This window comes from Salmo salar, chromosome 19 (assembly GCF_965601325.2).
Source record: "Salmo salar chromosome 19, fSalSal1, whole genome shotgun sequence".
In the NCBI taxonomy this organism is placed as follows: Eukaryota; Metazoa; Chordata; class Actinopteri; order Salmoniformes; family Salmonidae; genus Salmo; species Salmo salar.
In genome coordinates, this window is record NC_138309.1 from 87252417 (window position 1) to 87265000 (window position 12584).

Below are 12584 nucleotides of genomic sequence, written 5' to 3' on the forward strand. Positions count from 1 at the left end.
AGAGAGAGAGAGAGAGAGACAGGGAGGGAGAGAGAGAGAGAGAGACAGGGAGAGAGAGAGACAGGGAGGGAGAGAGAAGGGAGGGAGAGAGACAGGGAGGGAGGGAGAGAGAGAGAGAGAGAGAGAGAGACAGGGAGGGAGAGAGAGAGAGAGAGACAGGGAGAGAGAGAGACAGGGAGGGAGAGAGACAGGGAGGGAGAGAGACAGGGAGGGAGGGAGAGAGAGAGAGACAGGGAGGGAGAGAGAGAGAGAGAGACAGGGAGAGAGAGAGACAGGGAGGGAGAGAGACAGGGAGTGAGATAGACAGGGAGGGAGGGAGAGAGAGAGAGAGAGAGACAGGGAGGGAGAGAGAGAGAGAGACAGGGAGGGAGAGAGACAGGGAGGGAGAGAGACAGGGAGGGAGAGAGACAGGGAGGGAGAGAGAGAGAGAGACAGGGAGAGAGAGAGACAGGGAGGGAGAGAGACAGGGAGGGAGAGAGACAGGGAGGGAGAGAGACAGGGAGGGAGAGAGAGAGAGAGACAGGGAGAGAGAGAGACAGGGAGGGAGAGAGACAGGGAGGGAGAGAGACAGGGAGGGAGAGAGAGAGAGAGACAGGGAGAGAGAGAGACAGGGAGGGAGAGAGAGAGAGAGACAGGGAGGGAGAGAGACAGGGAGGGAGAGAGACAGGGAGGGAGAGAGAGAGAGAGACAGGGAGAGAGGGACTGACTGTCACCCTTCAGCTGCTTTTCAAATAACACTAACCCTTCTCCCTTCTAACACTTACTCTGAGAAACCCAATGGCAACAGGACACTAACCCTTCTCCCTTCTAACACTAACAGATTCATATTCCGAGTGTTTAACGGTCACATGTTCAGGGTTGCAGGTGTGATTCCACGGTACAGTGAACATCTTAGGCTTCGAGCTCCAACATGCAGGACTAGTGAAACAAAGGACTAAACACAGGACTAAACACAGGACTAAACACAGGACTAAACACAGGACTAAACACAGGACTAAACACAGGACTAGTGAAATACAGGACTAAACACAGGACTAAACACAGGACTAAACACACGACTAAACACAGGACTAAACACAGGACTAGTGAAATACAGGACTAAACACAGGACTAAACACAGGACTAAACACAGGACTAGTAAAACACAGGACTAAACACAGGACTAAACACAGGACTAAACACAGGACTAGTAAAACACAGGACTAAACACAGGACTAAACACAGGACTAGTGAAACACAGGACTAAACACAGGACTAAACACAGGACTAAACACAGGACTAAACACAGGACTAAACACAGGACTAGTGAAACACAGGACTAAACACAGGACTAAACACAGGACTAAACACAGGACTAGTGAAATACAGGACTAAACACAGACTAAACACAGGACTAAACACAGGACTAAACACAGGACTAGTGAAATACAGGACTAAACACAGGACTAAACACAGGACTAAACACAGGACTAAACACAGGACTAAACACAGGACTAAACACAGGACTAAACACAGGACTAGTGAAATACAGGACTAAACACAGGACTAAACACAGGACTAAACACAGGACTAAACACAGGACTAAACACAGGACTAAACACAGGACTAAACACAGGACTAGTGAAACGTTCCCCTCTAACATTAACTTCTCCTTATGTTGTCTTTGTTCCCTTAAATGTTCCTCTAGCGTTATTAGGCTAACATGTGTGTGTTTTAGTGTGTGTGTGTGTGTGTTTTACTGATTGTTTGTGTGTCTTTCTGTGAGTGAGCGTGTGTGTTTCCCACCTCACTGTGTTGGTCGAGCTTATTGTTTCCCTTCTGTGTTTGGCTGCCTCCATTTTCCCAAGTCAATCGCTGTCCCATCTGCATTCCTGACCACTAACACAATGTAAACAGCTTCAGGCCTACAATACCTATCTCTCTCTCTCTCTCTCTCTCTCTGTCTCTCTCTCTCTCTCTCTCTCTCTCTCTCTCTCTGTCTTTCTCTCTCTCTCTCTCTCTCTCTCTCTGTCTTTCTCTCTCTCTCCCTCTGTCACTCACTCACTCACTCACTCACTCACTCACTCACTCACTCACTCACTCACTCACTCACTCACTCACTCACTCACTCACTCACTCACTCACTCACTCACTCACTCACTCACTCACTCACACACTGCTAACAGATACAACTCTATCTGCATCCTATTGTAGTGAACTACTTTTGACTGGTCCTATGGGCCCTAGTCTAAAGTAGTGTTTTATCATAGGGAATAGAGTGCCATTTATGATGCCGCTGAGCACTAGGTTTATCTGATGGAAGAGTCGGTCCATTTTTGCGGGCGGCGAGTAGCCTAGTGCTTAAGAGCGTTGAGCCAGTAACCAATACAATGCTGGTTCGAATCGATGTACCCCTTGAGCCAGGCACTTCACCCTAATTGCTGTTGTAAGTCGCGGGTTGCTGGGAAGCGATTTGTGACAAATGCTTTGTTTGTGAAAAGGCTCTTCCATCTTTCTGGTTAAGGGAAATAACAAGGAGAACAAGAAGCTTTGTGGTAAATGGTATGTGATTGATTGGTAATGGTATGTGATTGATTGGTAATGGTATGTGATTGATTGGTAATGGTATGTGATTGATTGGTAATGGTATGTGATTGATTGGTAATGGTATGTGATTGATTGGTAATGGTATGTGATTGATTGGTAATGGTATGGTAATGGTATGTGATTGATTGGTAATGGTATGTGATTGATTGGTAATGGTATGTGATTGATTGATTGGTAATGGTATGCGATTGATTGGTAATGGTATGTGATTGATTGATTGGTAATGGTATGTGATTGATTGATTGGTAATGGTATGCGATTGATTGGTAATGGTATGTGATTGATTGGTAATGGTATGTGATTGATTGGTAATGGTATGCGATTGATTGGTAATGGTATGTGATTGATTGGTAATGGTATGTGATTGATTGGTAATGGTATGTGATTGATTGGTACTGGTATGTGATTGATTGGTAATGGTATGTGATTGTTTGGTAATGGTATGTGATTGACTGATTGGGAAGATGTGGTAAAGAGGTCAATGGAACGCAGACTGATCGGAATCGTAGAAGGACTGTGGATTGGCGTAGAAGGACGCCGGATTGGCGTAGAAAGACGGCGGATTGGCGTAGAAGGACGGCGGATTGGAGTAGAAGGACGGCGGATTGGAGTAGAAGGACGGCGGATTGGCGTAGAAGGACGGCGGATTGGAGTAGAAGGACGACGGATTGGCGTAGAAGGACGGCGGATTGGCGTAGAAGGACGACGGATTGGTGTAGAAGGACGACGGATTGGCGTAGAAGGACGACGGATTGGTGTAGAAGGACGACGGATTGGCGTAGAAGGACGACGGATTGGAGTAGAAGGACGACGGATTGGCGTAGAAGGACGACGGATTGGAGTAGAAGGACTACGGATTGGAGTAGAAGGACGGCGGATTGGAGTAGAAGGACGGCGGATTGGCGTAGAAGGACGGCGGATTGGAGTAGAAGGACGGCGGATTGGCGTAGAAGGACAACGGATTGGCGTAGAAGGACGACGGATTGGCGTAGAAGGACGGCGGATTGGCGTAGAAGGACGACGGATTGGTGTAGAAGGACGACGGATTGGCGTAGAAGGACGACGGATTGGAGTAGAAGGACGACGGATTGGCGTAGAAGGACGACGGATTGGAGTAGAAGGACGACGGATTGGAGTAGAAGGACTACGGATTGGCGTAGAAGGACGACGGATTGGAGTAGAAGGACGACGGATTGGCGTAGAAGGACGACGGATTGGCGTAGAAGGACGACGGATTGGCGTAGAAGGACGCCGGATTGGCACACATTCAACAACTCTGTTCTAACAAAGTAGATATTGGTCAAATCAGACATGATTGGTGTATTATAACAGACCCACAATGTGCTTACTAAAGTCCCATGTAAATATATTTGGCTGTTTTCACTGCATAACATTTAGAAGTCCAATTTTCAGGTCTAGAAGAAGTGACTGCTAAATGCTAACTCCTGTCCGTATAAGCTGTTAGCATAGCTAGCATAGAGAAATCAGTGGTTGGTGGTCAAAGTAGTTTCTAACTGTAATGCAGTGGATTGGTGATGATGACATGAACATGTGATGGAGGTTGACATCCATACAAGACTTATACTCTGATTTTGACCTCAACGTAGTGTGTGACATACAGATATAGACAATAGCCTAAATGTAAGCTAATGTTGCTGGGGGACAATGAGGAGATCCCCTCTCCTCCACCCCCGTGGTTTCCATGGCATTTCCATTGTTTGGGTCAAGTTCCATTTACCAATATGACATCATGATCCACCGATGTCAGCCGCTGTAGTAGAATGAAACACATCTGGACGCAACTAAAAACTAAAATTAAAATAAATAAATAACTAAAATAAATAACCCGATTTTATTATTTTCCCACCAACGCTCCTTCTATTGCCATGGAAGACCTCCAGAATCCCTTTTAAAATCACAAACACACAGAATGAGATGAGAGCCGTGCAGAGCTATCTGTAATTAACTATTCTGGCCATCAGCTGTCTTGGAAACAATCAGACATTCTCTGTCTGAACAGTGGACATCTGATCTGATCTGATCTGATCTGATCTGGCACCTGAAACAATCAGACATTCTCTGTCTGGACAGTGGACATCTGATCTGATCTGACACCTGAAACAATCAGACATTCTCTGTCTGAACAGTGGACATCTGATCTGATCTGATCTGATACCTGAAACAATCAGACATTCTCTGTCTGGACAGTGGACATCTGATCTGATCTGATCTGATACCTGAAACAATCAGACATTCTCTGTCTGGACAGTGGACATCTGATCTGATCTGACACCTGAAACAATCAGACATTCTCTGTCTGAACAGTGGACATCTGATCTGATCTGATCTGATACCTGAAACAATCAGACATTCTCTGTCTGGACAGTGGACATCTGATCTGATCTGATCTGATACCTGAAACAATCAGACATTCTCTGTCTGGACAGTGGACATCTGATCTGATCTGATCTGATACCTGAAACAATCAGACATTCTCTGTCTGGACAGTGGACATCTGATCTGATCTGATACCTGAAACAATCAGACATTCTCTGTCTGGACAGTGGACATCTGATCTGATCTGATCTGATACCTGAAACAATCAGACATTCTCTGTCTGGACAGTGGACATCTGATCTGATCTGATCTGATACCTGAAACAATCAGACATTCTCTGTCTGGACAGTGGACATCTGATCTGATCTGATACCTGAAACAATCAGACATTCTCTGTCTGAACAGTGGACATCTGATCTGATCTGATCTGATACCTGAAACAATCAGACATTCTCTGTCTGAACAGTGGACATCTGATCTGATCTGATCTGATACCTGAAACAATCAGACATTCTCTGTCTGAACAGTGGACATCTGATCTGATCTGATACCTGAAACAATCAGACATTCTCTGTCTGAACAGTGGACATCTGATCTGATCTGATCTGATACCTGAAACAATCAGACATTCTCTGTCTGGACAGTGGACATCTGATCTGATCTGATACCTGAAACAATCAGACATTCTCTGTCTGAACAGTGGACATCTGATCTGATCTGATACCTGAAACAATCAGACATTCTCTGTCTGAACAGTGGACATCTGATCTGATCTGATCTGATACCTGAAACAATCAGACATTCTCTGGACACCTGATGCATCAATGTAGGTCTAAGTGGACCAAACTGGACTCGACTGAGCTGAGTTTAACCAGGCCAAACTGGACTGGACTGAGTTTAACCAGGCCAAACTGGACTGGACTGAGTTTAACCAGGCCAAACTGGATCGATCTGATCCTACTAGGCTGCTGATCCCTGGCAGACTCTTGAGATAAGGTCCAGATGTGTGCCCCCCTACCTTCTATCTCCTCCCTCTCTCTGTCTCCTAAGAGGAGGAGGAAGGAGAGAGAGGGAGATTATATACATCTGCTGAGATGACACTGGGCAGCCCCCACATTACCACTCCCACCATACCCTCAATCCCATCCCCCTAAACCCCCCCCAACCCCCCAACCCCAAAACCACCCCTAAACCTCCAAATTCCTACCCCCATACCTACACTACCGTCATCGCAGAGAAAGACGGTTGGGAAAAAGATAGAGAGAAAAATGAGTGAGGGAATCCCTAAAACACAGACAGACTCTGTATATATTAGAGTGAAAAGTGAGATCTGAAGAACTCTCTCTCTCTCTCTCTTGAGTTCTCACCCTATGACTCCTTCCTCCTTTCCTTTCCTTTCCCCTCCCCTTTCCTTTCCTCCTCCCCCTTTCCTTTCCTCATTTCCCCCTTTCCTTTCCTCCTCCCCCTTTCCTTTCCACCTCCCCCTTTCCTTTCCTCCTCCGCCTTTCCTTTCCACCTCCCCCTTTCCTTTCCTCCTCTCCCTTTCATTTCCTCCTCCCCCTTTCCTTTCCTCCTCTCCCTTTCCTTTCCTCCTCCGCCTTTCCTTTCCTCCTCCCCCTTTCCTTTCCTCCTCCCCCTTTCCTTTCCTCCTCTCCCTTTCCTTTCCTCCTCCGCCTTTCCTTTCCTCCTCTCCCTTTCATTTCCTCCTCCCCCTTTCCTTTCCTCCTCCGCCTTTCCTTTCCTCCTCTCCCTTTCATTTCCTCCTCCCCCTTTCCTTTCCACCTCCCCCTTTCCTTTCCTCCTCCGCCTTTCCTTTCCTCCTCTCCCTTTCATTTCCTCCTCCCCCTTTCCTTTCCTCCTCTCCCTTTCCTTTCCTCCTCCGCCTTTCCTTTCCTCCTCTCCCTTTCATTTCCTCCTCCCCCTTTCATTTCCTCCTCCCCCTTTCCTTTCCTCCTCCCCCTTTCCTTTCCTCCTCTCCCTTTCCTTTCCTCCTCCCCCTTTCCTTTCCTCCTCTCCCTTTCCTTTCCTCCTCCCCCTTTCCTTTCCTCCTCCCCCTTTCCTTTCCTCCTCTCCCTTTCCTTTTCTCTCTCTCCTCTACTATGATTGGAAACTGGCCAACAACTGAAATATATTAACATCTCACAAGTAACCATCACATATCAACTTGATCACTTCGAAGCTCTGAGTTCGCTTCGATGAAAACAACACTGAGTCTTGCGTGAAAAGCCCCCCCGTTGTTGCGGATGACGGTGTCAATTTCGCTCTACGTGGCCGATGTAGAGTAAAACTTTAAACAGGTTAACACTTGCAAGGCTGCTGGGCCAGACGGAATACCAGGGAGCGTTCTCAAAGCATGTCAGACCAGCTGGCATGTGTCTTCACTGACATTTTCAATCTTTCCTTATGCCAGTATGTAATCCCAACAAACTGTAATCTCAAAATGTCCCATTGTCCCTGTTCCCAAGAACTCCAAAGTAACCTGCCTAAAGGACTATCGCCAGTATTCATCAGTATTATGAAGTGCTTTGAAAGGCTGGTAAAGACACACATCGACACCCTGGACCCACTCCAATTCACATACTGTACCAACAGATCCACAGATACCACAATCTCTATTGCACATCACAGTGCCCTCTCCCACCTGGACAAGAGGGGAAATAACTACGTGAGAATGATGTTTATAGACTACAGCTCAGCGTTCAACACTATAGTCCGCTCCAAGCTCAATCAACAAGCTGGGGAACCTGGGACTAAACAACTTCCTCTGTAAATGGATCCTGGACTTCCTGACCGGATGGCCCCAGGTGGTAAGGGTAGGCAACAACAACTCTGCCAAGCTGACCCTCAACACGGGGGCCCCTCAGGGGTGTGTGCTTAGTCCCCTCCTGTACTCCCTGTTCACCCATTACTACGTGGCCAAGCACGACTCCAACGCCATCAAGTTTGTTGACGAAATGATGATGGTAGGCCTGATCACCGCCGGCGATGAGACAGCCTACAGGAAGGAGGTCAGAGACTCTCCCTTAACGTCAGCAAGACAAAGGACCTGATCTACAGGAAACGGAGGGCCGAGCACGCCCCCCATTCACATCGAAGGGGCTGGAGTGGAGCGGGTCGAGAGCATCGAAGTTCCTCTGTGTCCACATCACTAAAGAATTATCATGATTTACAAACAACACAGTCGTGAAGAGGGTACGACAGCGCCTCTTCCCCCTCAGGAGGCTGAAAAGATTTGGCACGGGCACTCGGATCCTCAAAAAAGTTCTACAGCTGCACCATCAAGAGCATCTTGACTGACTGCATCACCGCTTGGTATGGCAAACGCACCACTCTCGACCGTAAAGCGCTACAGAGGGTAGTGCGGACAGCCCAGTACATCACTTGGCCCGAGCACCCTGCCATCCAGGACATCCATACCAGGCGGTGTCAACGGAAGCCAAAGACTCCAGTCACCCAAGCTACAGACTGTTCACTCTGCTACTATCCGGCAAATGGTGCCAGAGCATCGGCTCTCTGGCCAACAGGCTCCGAGACAATTTTTACCCCCAAGCTAGAAGACTGCTAAATAGTTAATGAATGGTTACCTGGACTATCTGCACTGACAACTCATCCCAAACCATCTCAATTGGGTTGAGGCCGGGTGATTTTGGAGGCCAGGTCATCTGATGTAGCACTCCATCACTCTCCTTCTTGGTCAAATAGTCCTTACACAGCCTGGAGGTGTGTTGGGTCATTGTCCTCTTGAAAAACAAATGACAGTCAGGATGGTGTCTCGCTGCAGAATGCTGTGGTAGCCATGCTGGTTAAGTGTGCCTTGAATTCAAAATAAATCATGACAGTATCACCAGCAAAGCACCCCCACACCTCCTCCTCCATGCTTCACGGTGGGAACCACACATGCGGAGATCATCTGTTCACCTGCTCTGCGTCTCACAAAGCCCAGTGGTTTGAACCAAAAATCTCAAATCTGGTCTCATCAGACCAAAGGACAGATTTCCACCAGTCTAATGTCCATTGCTCGTGTTTCTTGGCCAAAGCAAGTCTCTTTTTCTTATTGGTGTCCTTTAGTAGTGGTTTCTTTGCAGCAATTCATCCATGAAGGCCTGATTCACACAGTCTCTCCTGAACAGTTGATGTTGAAATGTGCAATTTCTGAGGCTGGTAACTCTAATGAACTTATCCTCTGCAGCAGATGTAACTCTGGGTCTTCCTTTCCTGTGGCGGTCCTCATGAGATCCAGTTTCATCATAGCGCTTGATGATTTTTGCGATTGCACTTGTAGAAACATTCAAAATTCTTGAAATGTTCCCGGATTGACTGACCTTCATGTCTTAAAGTACTGATGGACTGTTGTTTCTCTTCTTTGAGCTGTTCTTGCCATAATATGGACTTGGTCTTTTACCTAATAGGGATATCTTCTGTATACCACCCCTACCTTGTCACAACACAACCAATTGGCTCAAACGCATTAAGGAAAGAAAGAAATTCCACAAATTAACTTTTAACAAGTCACACCTGTTGAAAAACGCTGTCTCAGATGCCGCTCCAGAATCTCCCACAAGTGTTCAATTGGGTCGCTGCGATCTGGTGACGGCATCAAACCATTCAGTCACCTCTCCTGCCCTGTGGGTTTTGTCATCCTATGGTGGCGTAGCCATGGTAGCCAAAACAATGGCCTTCCCAGTATTTTTATACATGATCCTAAGCATGATGTGATGTTAATTGCTTAATTAACTCAGGAACCACACCTGTGTGGAAGCAACCTGTATACAGAACAAAACTATAAAAAGCAACATGTAACAATTGAAAAATATTTTACTGAGTAAGGAAATCCGTTAATTGAAAGAACTGTATTATGGCCTTAATGTATGGATTTCACATGACTGGGCAGGGGTGCAGCCTTGGGTGGGCCTGGGAGGGCATAGGCCCACCCACCGGGGAGCCTGGCCCAGCCAATCCGAATGAGTTTTTCCCCACAAAAGGGCTTAATTACAGACAGAAATACTCCTCAGTTTTATCAGCTGCCTGGGTGGCTGGTATCAGATGATCCCACAGGTGAAGAAGCCGGATGTGGAGGCTATGAGCGGGTGTGGTTACATGTGGTCTACGGTTGTGAGGCCGGTTGGACATATTGCTAAATTCTCTAAAACGATGTTGGAGGTGACTTATGGTACATAAATGAACATTTAATTCTCTGGCAACAGTTCTGGAGGACATTCCTGCAGTCAGCATGCCAACTTCATGCTCCCTCAAAACCTGAGACATCTGTGGCATTGTGTTGTGTTACAAAACTGTACATTTTCAGAGTGGTCTTTTATTGTCCCCAGCACAAGGTGCACCTGTGTAATGACCATTCTGTTTAATCTACTTCTTGATGTGCTACACCTGTCAGGTGGATGGATTATCTTGGCAAAGGAGAAATGTTCACTAACAGGGATGTAAACAAATTTGCGCCCAAAATTTGAGAGAAATAAGCTTTTTGTTCATATGGAAAAATTCGGGGATATTTTATTTACGCTCATGAAAGATGGGACCAACACTTTACATGTTGCGTTTTATATTTCTGTTCAGTGTACTTTGTATTCCTCATTTACGCAAGAGTTTCCATTATTCTGGCAGTTATCTGTGTTATCCCCATCCATCCATCTCTCCCTGATTAGCAGGAATACAAGATAAGGTCTTACAGGAGTCTTCCTCTCTCCTCTTCCTCCTCTAACCCTTCCTCTCTCCTCCTCCTCCTCTTCCTCTCTCCTCCTCCAACCCCCCATCTCTCCTCTAACCCTTCCTCTCTCCTCCAACTCTCCTCCTCCTCTAACCCTTCCTCTCTCCTCCTCCTCCTCCTCTAACCCTTCATCTCTCCTCCTCTTCATCTCTCCTCTTCCTTTCCCAATAACAATAAATTGCAATCATGAGCAACAATTTCCGGTTGGTTGGTGTTCTGTCTGTAGTGCCAACCCAATAGGAGGGTTTTGTCCCTAAGCAAACAGCCAGAACCCATCTCCTACATCTCTCTCTCTCTAGTGGGCCAGAACCCATCTCCTACATCTCTCTCTCTAGTGGGCCAGAACCCATCTCCTACATCTCTCTCTCTAGTGGGCCAGAACCCATCTCCTACATCTCTCTCTCTCTAGTGGGCCAGAACCCATCTCCTACATCTCTCTCTCTCTAGTGGGCCAGAACCCATCTCCTACATCTCTCTCTCTCTAGTGGGCCAGAACCCATCTCCTACATCTCTCTCTCTAGTGGGCCAGAACCCATCTCCTACATCTCTCTCTCTAGTGGGCCAGAACCCATCTCCTACATCTCTCTCTCTAGTGGGCCAGAACCCATCTCCTACATCTCTCTCTCTCTAGTGGGCCAGAACCCACCATCTCCTACATCTCTCTCTCTCTAGTGGGCCAGAACCCATCTCCTACATCTCTCTCTCTCTAGTGGGCCAGAACCCATCTCCTACATCTCTCTCTCTAGTGGGCCAGAACCCATCTCCTACATCTCTCTCTCTCTAGTGGGCCAGAACCCATCTCCTACATCTCTCTCTCTCTAGTGGGCCAGAACCCATCTCCTACATCTCTCTCTCTAGTGGGCCAGAACCCATCTCCTACATCTCTCTCTCTCTAGTGGGCCAGAACCCATCTCCTACATCTCTCTCTCTAGTGGGCCAGAACCCATCTCCTACATCTCTCTCTCTCTAGTGGGCCAGAACCCATCTCCTACATCTCTCTCTCTCTAGTGGGCCAGAACCCATCTCCTACATCTCTCTCTCTCTAGTGGGCCAGAACCCATCTCCTACATCTCTCTCTCTAGTGGGCCAGAACCCATCTCCTACATCTCTCTCTCTCTAGTGGGCCAGAACCCATCTCCTACATCTCTCTCTCTCTAGTGGGCCAGAACCCATCTCCTACATCTCTCTCTCTCTAGTGGGCCAGAACCCATCTCCTACATCTCTCTCTCTAGTGGGCCAGAACCCATCTCCTACATCTCTCTCTCTCTAGTGGGCCAGAACCCATCTCCTACATCTCTCTCTCTAGTGGGCCAGAACCCATCTCCTACATCTCTCTCTCTCTAGTGGGCCAGAACCCATCTCCTACATCTCTCTCTCTCTAGTGGGCCAGAACCCATCTCCTACATCTCTCTCTCTAGTGGGCCAGAACCCATCTCCTACATCTCTCTCTCTAGTGGGCCAGAACCCATCTCCTACATCTCTCTCTCTCTAGTGGGCCAGAACCCATCTCCTACATCTCTCTCTCTCTAGTGGGCCAGAACCCATCTCCTACATCTCTCTCTCTAGTGGGCCAGAACCCATCTCCTACATCTCTCTCTCTCTAGTGGGCCAGAACCCATCTCCTACATCTCTCTCTCTAGTGGGCCAGAACCCATCTCCTACATCTCTCTCTCTCTAGTGGGCCAGAACCCATCTCCTACATCTCTCTCTCTAGTGGGCCAGAACCCATCTCCTACATCTCTCTCTCTCTAGTGGGCCAGAACCCATCTCCTACATCTCTCTCTCTAGTGGGCCAGAACCCATCTCCTACATCTCTCTCTCTCTAGTGGGCCAGAACCCATCTCCTACATCTCTCTCTCTCTAGTGGGCCAGAACCCATCTCCTACATCTCTCTCTCTAGTGGGCCAGAACCCATCTCCTACATCTCTCTCTCTAGTGG

General features: G+C 47.5%; 1 protein-coding gene across 1 annotated transcript in view; it reads right to left on the reverse strand.

The window, feature by feature from the left end:
- Positions 1 to 12584, reverse strand: part of stau2 (staufen double-stranded RNA binding protein 2) — a 334020-nt gene that overhangs the window by 15784 nt on the left and 305652 nt on the right. The gene's annotated exons all lie outside the window — the stretch shown is intronic.